This window comes from Oncorhynchus masou, chromosome 17 (assembly GCF_036934945.1).
Source record: "Oncorhynchus masou masou isolate Uvic2021 chromosome 17, UVic_Omas_1.1, whole genome shotgun sequence".
Classification (NCBI taxonomy): Eukaryota; Metazoa; Chordata; class Actinopteri; order Salmoniformes; family Salmonidae; genus Oncorhynchus; species Oncorhynchus masou.
Genome location: NC_088228.1, coordinates 27,654,122 through 27,663,468, shown reverse-complemented (window position 1 = coordinate 27,663,468; position 9,347 = coordinate 27,654,122).

Below are 9,347 nucleotides of genomic sequence, written 5' to 3'. Positions count from 1 at the left end.
CCTCTCTGGCCAAGGGCACACTGTATGAATTTATGGTTGGATCAGAATCACCATTATAATCATTGGCCAGTACGGAGAATGAAATAAAACCACAAGTCCAAATCCATATCTTCATCCATGGCTATTTAGGAAAGAGACAATTTTAGATGGCTAGCTAGCTAGCTAGACACTGGAGTACAACAACACAAGAAGACGCAAGACATGCTAAATTCATGTTTTTTTCTGCCAATAATGACCTTTGGGTTGTGATGTCATTGGTCTGAAGCCAAATCCAAACTGGCTTCCCTTGACACTTTATTTTGGTGCGCCAGGACCATTTACAGCTGAGCTCACTCAGTGTAGCTCAATGCTGATTGGCTATTACTTACAAATATTATCAAGGGAAGCAAAATGCTCACTGGTTCCCTTGCATTCAATGCTACGGACAGCAATAATGTCCTACTCTTTCTGACCAGACAGCATCAGATAGATCCAGAGAGGCACTGCTTCGTTCACATGGATGCTGTAACGGGTGAAATACATTCAGTCTCTTGCAAATTTATATTTATGAAACACAAAGAGACGAAAGATACAAAATAATGTATGTATTTATGAATAGATTTTTGTCCATTTTTTTGGGAAAGCCTGGCTTCCCTTGCAATCCATGTATTCACACCACTGCCAATAGGTGACCTTCTTCGCGAGACATTGGAAAACTTCCCTGGTCTTTTGGTTGAATATGTGTTTGAGATTCACTGTACAGACATGAGGTAGTCATTCAAAAATCATGTTAAACACTATTATTGCACACAGAGTCCATGCAATTTATTGTGTGACTTGCTAAGCATATTTTTACTCCTGAACGTATTTGCCATAACAAAAGGGTTAAATACTTATTGACTCAAGACATTTAAACTTTTCATTTGTATTAATTTGTAAAACTTTCGAGAAACATAAATTCCACTTTTACATTATGGGGTAATGTGTGTAGGCCAGTGACAAAACAATTATAAATTTGATCCATTTTAATCTTGGGCTGTAAAACAACAACATTAGGAAAAGGTCAAGGGGTTTGAATACTTTCTGAAAGCACTGTACAAGTGAATCTACTCACAATCACAGAGAGAGGGAACAGGGGAGAATGGAGGGGGTGTGGAAGAGATGAGAGATTCAGTGAATGTGGTCAAGAGATCTGGTAAGATGCAGAGAAGGAGAGACAGAGGGAGAGTGGCAGAGTGGGAGATTAACAGATATATACAGGAAGAACAAAAGAGAGAGCAAGGGAGATAATAGGAGAGTGAAAGAGAGAAAGAGACAGGAAGATGGTATGTGTGGGTGAGAGACGAGCTGCTTTGAAGAGGGTGTTTTTGAGCTTATTGGGGGGACTGCCTCAGGGACCTGACTCCTCACTGAGGGGAGGCTCCTCCTCAGCTCTCTCTGTGTGTCATCCCTGTAGTACAGATCTGTATCGGAGATCAGACCACCTGCCAAGGGGACCACCACTAACTTGCAATGTACACTCACTAGGTTATTGACAGAGAGGTCCTCTCCTGCTCCTCGACAGAGGGAGGGAGTAAATACGGAGGTAGGGCTTTACATCTGCATCTACATCACAACATCCTTATGGTACCAGAGAGCTAAGGCCTCGATAATCGCTTTGTGGTAGTGTGGAATTTTGGTCTACAGTATGTTGATCTGAAAAGCTTGTGTGGGTAGGGAAATATTGTGATGTGAGAAAAAAGCCAAAGCGTTAGATCAAGGAGTTTAGTCAACTGTACACCATTTTGGCTCCAAATGATCTGTGACAAAAAAAAGTGATTTTATGAGTGTAATAGCCTTGGATCAGTTCATCTGTCTCATGGCAAGTTTGACAGACTCTGCAGTGTAGCATCAGCTATTCTCTTCAGAATAGTTGTTTTCAATGTAAGTTACAGATTCCTTGCACACTGTGTAATGAATGCAGCGTTTAAAGTGTCCAACATACTCTACCGAAGCCTTTCCCACAGGATATTTTTAGTTTTACCTTCATTTAACTAGGCAAGTCAGTTAAGAACAAATTCTTACTTACAATGATGACCTACCTCAGCCAAACCCAAAAGATGCTGGGCCAATTGTGCGCCCACTATGGGACTTGAACCAGAGTCTGTAAGGACACCTCTAGCACTGAGATGCAGTGCCTAAGACCGCTGCGCTACTCGGGATGTACCTGGGAGTTTGTGTACAGTGCATCTACATCTCTAACAGGCCACAGAAGTACACAAATTCATTAAGGTAGAATACATGTATCCCAGGTGGTTGTGAAAAATTCAATATAGCATCGCAGAAAATTCCTCAGTAAGCTCAGTGACCACTTTATTGTTTATTTATACCAAAGACCGGCGAACTTAAACCTCGCCGACGCCCTTACATGTCGATCCCTTTCATGTTCCTGAGACTGAGCTCAAAATGCATTTTTTATATCCACCGACACTGAGGCTGAGGGAATGCATTTTATTGATTTTACTGTCAGTCCGTGATCAACACAGGCCTATTGGGAGGCCAGGTATGTATCAACACAGAGCATGGATGGTAAGTAATGAAAATAGGCCAGAGAATGGTGATGCATAGTGCAGAAGAACACCAGTTCGGTGGACTGAACCCGTGTCACGTGTGTTAGAGCTCAGTGCTTTTCTCCGTGGCGGCGTTCTATGTTCACAGAGTTTCACAGACAATCAGCAACTGGATGGTGGATCGCCATGATCACATTTTATTGAGATGCTAAATCAGATGATCAATAAGATATTTTTTACTATTATTATAATGATTTATATTTCACCAAATCTCTTGCACTCTATAATTCCAGTCACACTGTCCACTGTCTGAAGCCCTGGCAGAAGTTGTACCATATTCCAGAGAACCTGTACTGCTCCAGTAGACAGCATTTCACTCATACTGTAGCAGTGGCTAGAAACTCCAGCAACACAATAATTCAATCCCAACTTGGCTGTGATGTTCCCGGGACTCATTTCATATGTGCATAAATCATTAAGTTGCATTGACTGGATGAGCTTTGTGCCTGGTGCCATCCCGGAATGACCAATGACCGGCCGGTGGCGGGCGGTGTGGATGACCTTTCATGGGCCACTGTCCAGAGAAATTATTCCCTGATGCTCCGATCGAAGGAATGTATTACTGGAACACAGTGATTAATTACTAAACGGGGCCTCTCAGCACAAACTGCCTCCCATCCGCCACACATGACGACACCGCTGACAAGATTATTTGTCATCAACCCCAATCGCCCCAAACATCAACCTAACTAGTAGTAGTAACGCAGTACGCCCACCTCTAGATATTCTCCCAGTGTTAGCAGCTCTAATAGTTGTCAGAATTATGATGTGTTCCCTGAATAACTTCAGCCAGCTCATAACCGGTCACATCGTGGGACTCCCAATTTTCTAATTCAAGTGTCAAGTGTCACATATGGTGCTGTCTGAAAGACCTATCTGGGAAAAAATTATCCAATCCTAAATTACATGAAGAGCTTTCTAAATGCTTGCTTCTGTTGATGCTGTAAAATATAAAAGGGTTGTTATAAGTAATGGGTTAAATCAGGTGTCTAACTTATTCCATGGGGGGCCTAGTGTCTGCTTGTTTTTAATATTTATTTTCAATTAAGACCAAGACAACCAGGTGAGGGGAGTTCCTTACTAATCAGTGACCTTAATTCAGCAATCAAGTCCAAAGGAGGATTTAAAAGTCAGCCCTACGTGGAATGAGTGTGACACATGTGGGTTAAATCATTCAGTCTCCAAGCAACAGCAGAACATGCCCAAAGCGATTGAGTTTACAGGCAGCCAGTAGTGCAGCCTGGAACAGATAAAGGTCCATGTAATTACACCACATGAGGCTGGTGAGGGGAGGACGGCTCATAATAATTGCTGGAATGGAGTGAATGGAATCAAACACATGGAAACCTTATGTTTGATATCATTCCATTAATTCCTTTCCAGACATTACTATGAGCCCGTCCTCCCCAATACATGTTGCCACCAGCCACCTGTGAATTACACCTACCCTGTGGTGCAATTCGGTCACCCCCAAATGTGTGTGTGTGAAAAGGTATGTGGACTGACAAAAGAAAACCAATTATCAAAATAAAAATGGTGCGATGGTACATAGGCGCTTCAATTTTTTATTTAACCAGGAAGGGCTCATTGGGATTAAAATGTCTTTTTCAAGAGCGCCCTGGCCAAGATAGGCAGCACCAAGTCATTACAAAAAAATTAAAGTAATCGAGTAAAAACCATTGAATTCACAAGAGTATAAAACAGCAAATTAAAAACATTGACAGGTCAGGGAATCAGCCTCTAAATCCTTCAGTGATTTAAAAACACCAGTTGGGACAAGTTCTTCCAGTTTAAAAGTATTTTGTAAGGTGTTCCAAGACGATGGCGCAGAGTACATAAAAGCCCTTTTCCCAAATTCAGTTCGGACATTTGGAACAGTTAGCAGGATAAAGTCCAGCAAACGAAGAATACCCACCACATTTCTGAATAAAAATGCAAATAAAAATGTAGTAAACCCAAAATGGCTTTGTAAATAAAAGTATACCCATGACTGAGCCTACGAGTGACTAGAGAAGGCCAGCCAACCCTGGTATACAAAGTGCAGTGGTGCGTAAGGGTTTTGCAGTTTAAAATAAAATCTCAAAGTGCCATGGTAAATTTTTATTTTACCTTTATTTAACCAGGTAGGCTAGTTGAGAACAAGTTCTCATTTGCAACTGCGACCTGGCCAAGATAAAGCATAGCAGTGTGAACAGACAGAGTTACACATGGAGTAAACAATAAACAAGTCAATAACACAGTAGAAAAAAAGAGTCTATATACATTGTGTGCAAAAGGCATGAGGTAGGCAAATAATTACAATTTTGCAGATTAACACTGGAGTGATAAATGATCAGATGGTCATGTACAGGTAGAGATATTGGTGTGCAAAAGAGCAGAAAAGTAAATAAAAACAGTATGGGGATGAGGTAGGTAAAATTGGGTGGGCTATTAACCGATAAGACTATGTACAGCTGCAGCGATCGGTTAGCTGCTCAGATAGCAGATGTTTGAAGTTGGTGAGGGAGATAAGTCTCCAACCTCAGCGATTTTTGCAATTCGTTCCAGTCACAGGCAGCAGAGAACTGGAACGAAAGGTGGCCAAATGAGGTGTTGGCTTTAGGGATGATCAGTGAGATACACCTGCTGGAGCGCGTGCTACGGGTGGGTGTAGCCATCTTAAAGTGTGTCAATGGATCTCAAACACAGAGTGGAAGCATTCATATATAAAATATCCCCATAGTCTAGTAAAGGCATAAATGTAGCTGACACTAGCCTCCTTCTGGCTTCAAAAGAAAAACTGGCCTTATTCCTAAAATAAAATCCCAATTTCAGCTTCAATTCTTTTGAAAGTTGTTGAATATGCAATTTAAGAGAGGCCGTCATCAATTAAAATTCCAAGATATTTAGATCTCCTTGCCCTGACAGGTAGTAATAGGTGAAAGGTTCAGAGGTCTATTTCTTTGTCACGTTCTGACCTTTTATTTCCTTTGTTTTGTCTTTATTTAGTATGGTCAGAGCGTGATTTGGGGTGGGCAGTCTGTTTTTCTATGTTGGTTTTTGTGTTCAGCCTAGTATGTTTCAATTAGAGGCAGGTGTCGTTAGTTGTCTCTGATTGAGAATCATACTTAGGTAGCCTGGGTTTCACTGTTGGTTTGTGGGTGTTTGTCGCCACACGGTACTGTTTCGGTTTTCGTCACATCGTTTGTTTTGCATTTTAGTGTTCAGATCGTTTAATAAATCGTCATGAACACTTACCACGCTGCATCTTGGTCCGATCCTTACTCTTCAGATGAAGAGGAAATCTGCCATTATAATCTTGCATTAGAAAACACCAATAGTTTAGTTGTCAGTATTGAGGATAAGCTTCAATTGATACAAGGTATGTTGAACAGTATAAAAAGCAGTTTGCATGTTCTGGAAAGCTTTCGTAAGAGATGAGGCACAACAGTAAATACCAGTATCAGCATAAAAATGAAGTTGTGTATTTGGGACCTTTTTGTCTAAATCATTTATGTAAATAGTGAATAAGAGAGAACCAAGTACCGAGCCTTGGGGCACACCATTCAAGACAGACAATTTTGACATAAGCCCATCAAATTAAGTCCACTGAGTTCTATCAGACAGTTGGCAAACCATGCAACTGCATGCTCCGAAAGACCTACACGTGACAATCTCTGCCTTAGCATGATCAACTGTATCAAAAGCCTTAGATCAATAAAAAGCTTCAGTGATAAAATTTAAAACCTTCATGGCTGCTGTAATTGTGCTATGCTTCTTCCTGAAGCCCGATTGGTACATTGCTAAAATAGTTAGTAAATAAAAAGTATTTTAGCTGTTCACTTACAAGGGTTTGAAGTATTTTCACCAGGGGTGACAGCTTTGAGATTGGCCTATAATTATTTAAAAGAGTTGGATCTCCCTTTTAAAAGTGGTAGGACAAATGCTGATTTCCAGATCTTTGGAATTATTATATTCCAGGGTTAGCTTGAACAGAGATGTAAGTGGTTCAGCTATGAAATCAGCTGCCAGATTTAAAAAGCAGGGATCCAAAAGATCAGGACCTGCAGGCTCTCTGATCTAAGGATTTCAGGGCTTTATGTACAACCTCCACTGAGAATGGCAAAAAGCTGAACGTTTGACCAGCTCTCACTGGTTCATCCACACAGGGTTGTACAGAAGACACTGAATCAAACAGCCTACCAGATGATACAAAGTACTCATTGAAACAATTCAGCATTTCAGTTGTCATATAGCAACAGAGTCCTTCAAAACACATGACAGTAATTCATTAACATTACTGTTACCAGACAGACTTAATAGCCTTCCAAAACGTTATAGGATCATTCAGTGGTAACAGACATAAATATTCAGACTTGGCCTCCCTGAGAAGAAAGGAACACTTGTTTCTTAACTGCCTAAAAATAAGCCAATCAGCATCAGAACATGATTTCCTTGCTTTAGCCCAGGCTAGATCACGGTAGCGAATACTACAAGACAGCTCAGAAAACCATGGATTATCCTGCCCTTTAACCCTGAACCTGCAGAATGGGGCATGTTTGTTTACTATTTGGGAAAAACCATCATGAAAGAGTTTCCAGGCAGCTTCCACTTCAGGGATAAGCTCAATCTTTCTCCAGTCAAAATAAAACAAATCATGAAAGAAAGCCTGCTCATTAAAACACTTCAAATTTCTCTTACGAATAAAATGTGGGTTTGTCTTTGGAACCTTTGTATTTCTAACAGCAACAGCACAATGGTCACTTAAATCATTACAAAAAACACCAATGGCAGAATATTATGTCTATATGGAACTATGTCTCTATACCATAGCACCTGAGAGGTCATCATGGTGGCCCCTGTACATAAAGTGCTTCAGCTTCACATGATTCATTCAAGATTGGCATTGTACTGAGTACAGTGTCTACTTAAACAATGCAAACATTAACCATTTAAATCCATTAATCTTAATAGGAATCAAAGTGAAATTACATAATGGCAAAAGTTGATCCTTTGCTTAGTTACAGTTGCAACCGCAGACAACATTTTCCCAGACAGCCAAAGCCACCATTCAGCCACTGGTGAAATACCCTCACAATGATCTCAAACCTTGTTTCTAATACACAATGAGATTAAACACAGATGACCCCTTGCTAATCAGGAAAATCTTGGGTATGTTATGGTGGACTTTCATTACAATTACTTCACGGGCGCCTAGTTTGTAGTGTACGTAGCCACTGAATGGCTACGACTTCACTTTCCGCATGCAGTCAAAGCTTTAACCACATTTGGAGCTAACTAGAGCTCTCAAATCATAGCCTGATGTCAACAGCAGATGGGAGTTGTATTCATAACATTGCTTACTTAGCTGGCATACGTTTGGAGAAAACAAGCTATATTAAAGTGGCGAGTTAGCTAGGTAGCGTTAGATGGTAAATGAGACCTAAAGCTAACTAATCAGCTGAGCTAGCAAAATAATTAACAAAAGTATGATGCTGGATTTGAAAAATACTCCAGACTGTGCAGTTCAGGAATCACAGTAGCAAGTACTCCTGGTTCACTGTTAAATTAGCCATTTAAACGGTTCTCTGCGTTTCTGACGTCGCCCTCATTGGCTTTCATGAGATTTAAACGTGAGCTTATCCGAGGTGTCGGACTCAATGATAGTTGATGTTACGAATCCCTTTTGGCCCGGCAGTCTAGGGGGGGGGGGGGTAATGAGACCCGTAACAACTCATGCAATTTATAATAGTGACAAAGTAAAAAAGTGTGAACGAAATAACCAGGACAACCAAAATCTACCGTCAAACTCAAGGTTTATTTGAAAACACACAGTAATGGGGGGGGGCTGAGCTGGACCCAAGGAAAGAAACAATAAGTATTCAAAAACACCCCTAGGCTGGACTAGCCTACTTTAACAACAGCTAACTAACCAAAAATAGTGGTTGGTCCGCCCAGTTCTAACTAGAATATTTAACAAAGTCTAGTGTATGCCCATGGGCGACTTGTCTTGGTTTCCCCTTTTCCCACCGGCAAACAAACAAACACCAGAACCAAAAACACTACTCACAGGTGAGGACAAAGTGCTATGGAGGTGCTCAAACAAAAGAAAGGTTAATACACAAAGAGAGCGTGAAACACAGCAACCTACAGACATGGCATTTACAGAGAATTTGAGCTCTAGAGCAAACAACTGACAGGGTTTTTAAACCAAGGGAAAGGAACTGTGATAGGGTAGAAAACAGGAGGAGGTGTGTCTTCTGTTTGATGATTGGATTGGTGACTGATTGGGGAGTGATGATTTTCACCTGTGAGGGGAGAAGGAGAGAAAAGAACACAGGATACACACACAGGATACTGGTATCCGTAACAGTTGCTGCACATATTTTTATTTTTTTATTTTTTTTATTTTTACCTTAATTTAACTAGGCAAGTCAGTTAAGAACAAGTTCTTATTTTCATTGGAGCGCTGTGATTGGTTATCCAAAATTGTGGGCGGGGCTTAACGAAGGGTAAATTAAAACACTGTCAACAGTCTCTGACACTAATTATGATGTTGCTACTACTGTATGAGGCTCAAACATTGGCATGCAATTAAAAATGTCTTACAAAAGTGTTATCTGGCCACAAAACGAACAAGTATTCAATAGATTTCCACAGCAGCTGCTTGAGACCTCTTGCTGGTGGTCAACATACAATATTTCGATTGGTCTAATACAGGATGGTAGTCTGTATACAGCTGATATCAGTCTCATACAGTGGGCCTCAGTTGCTGAAGCT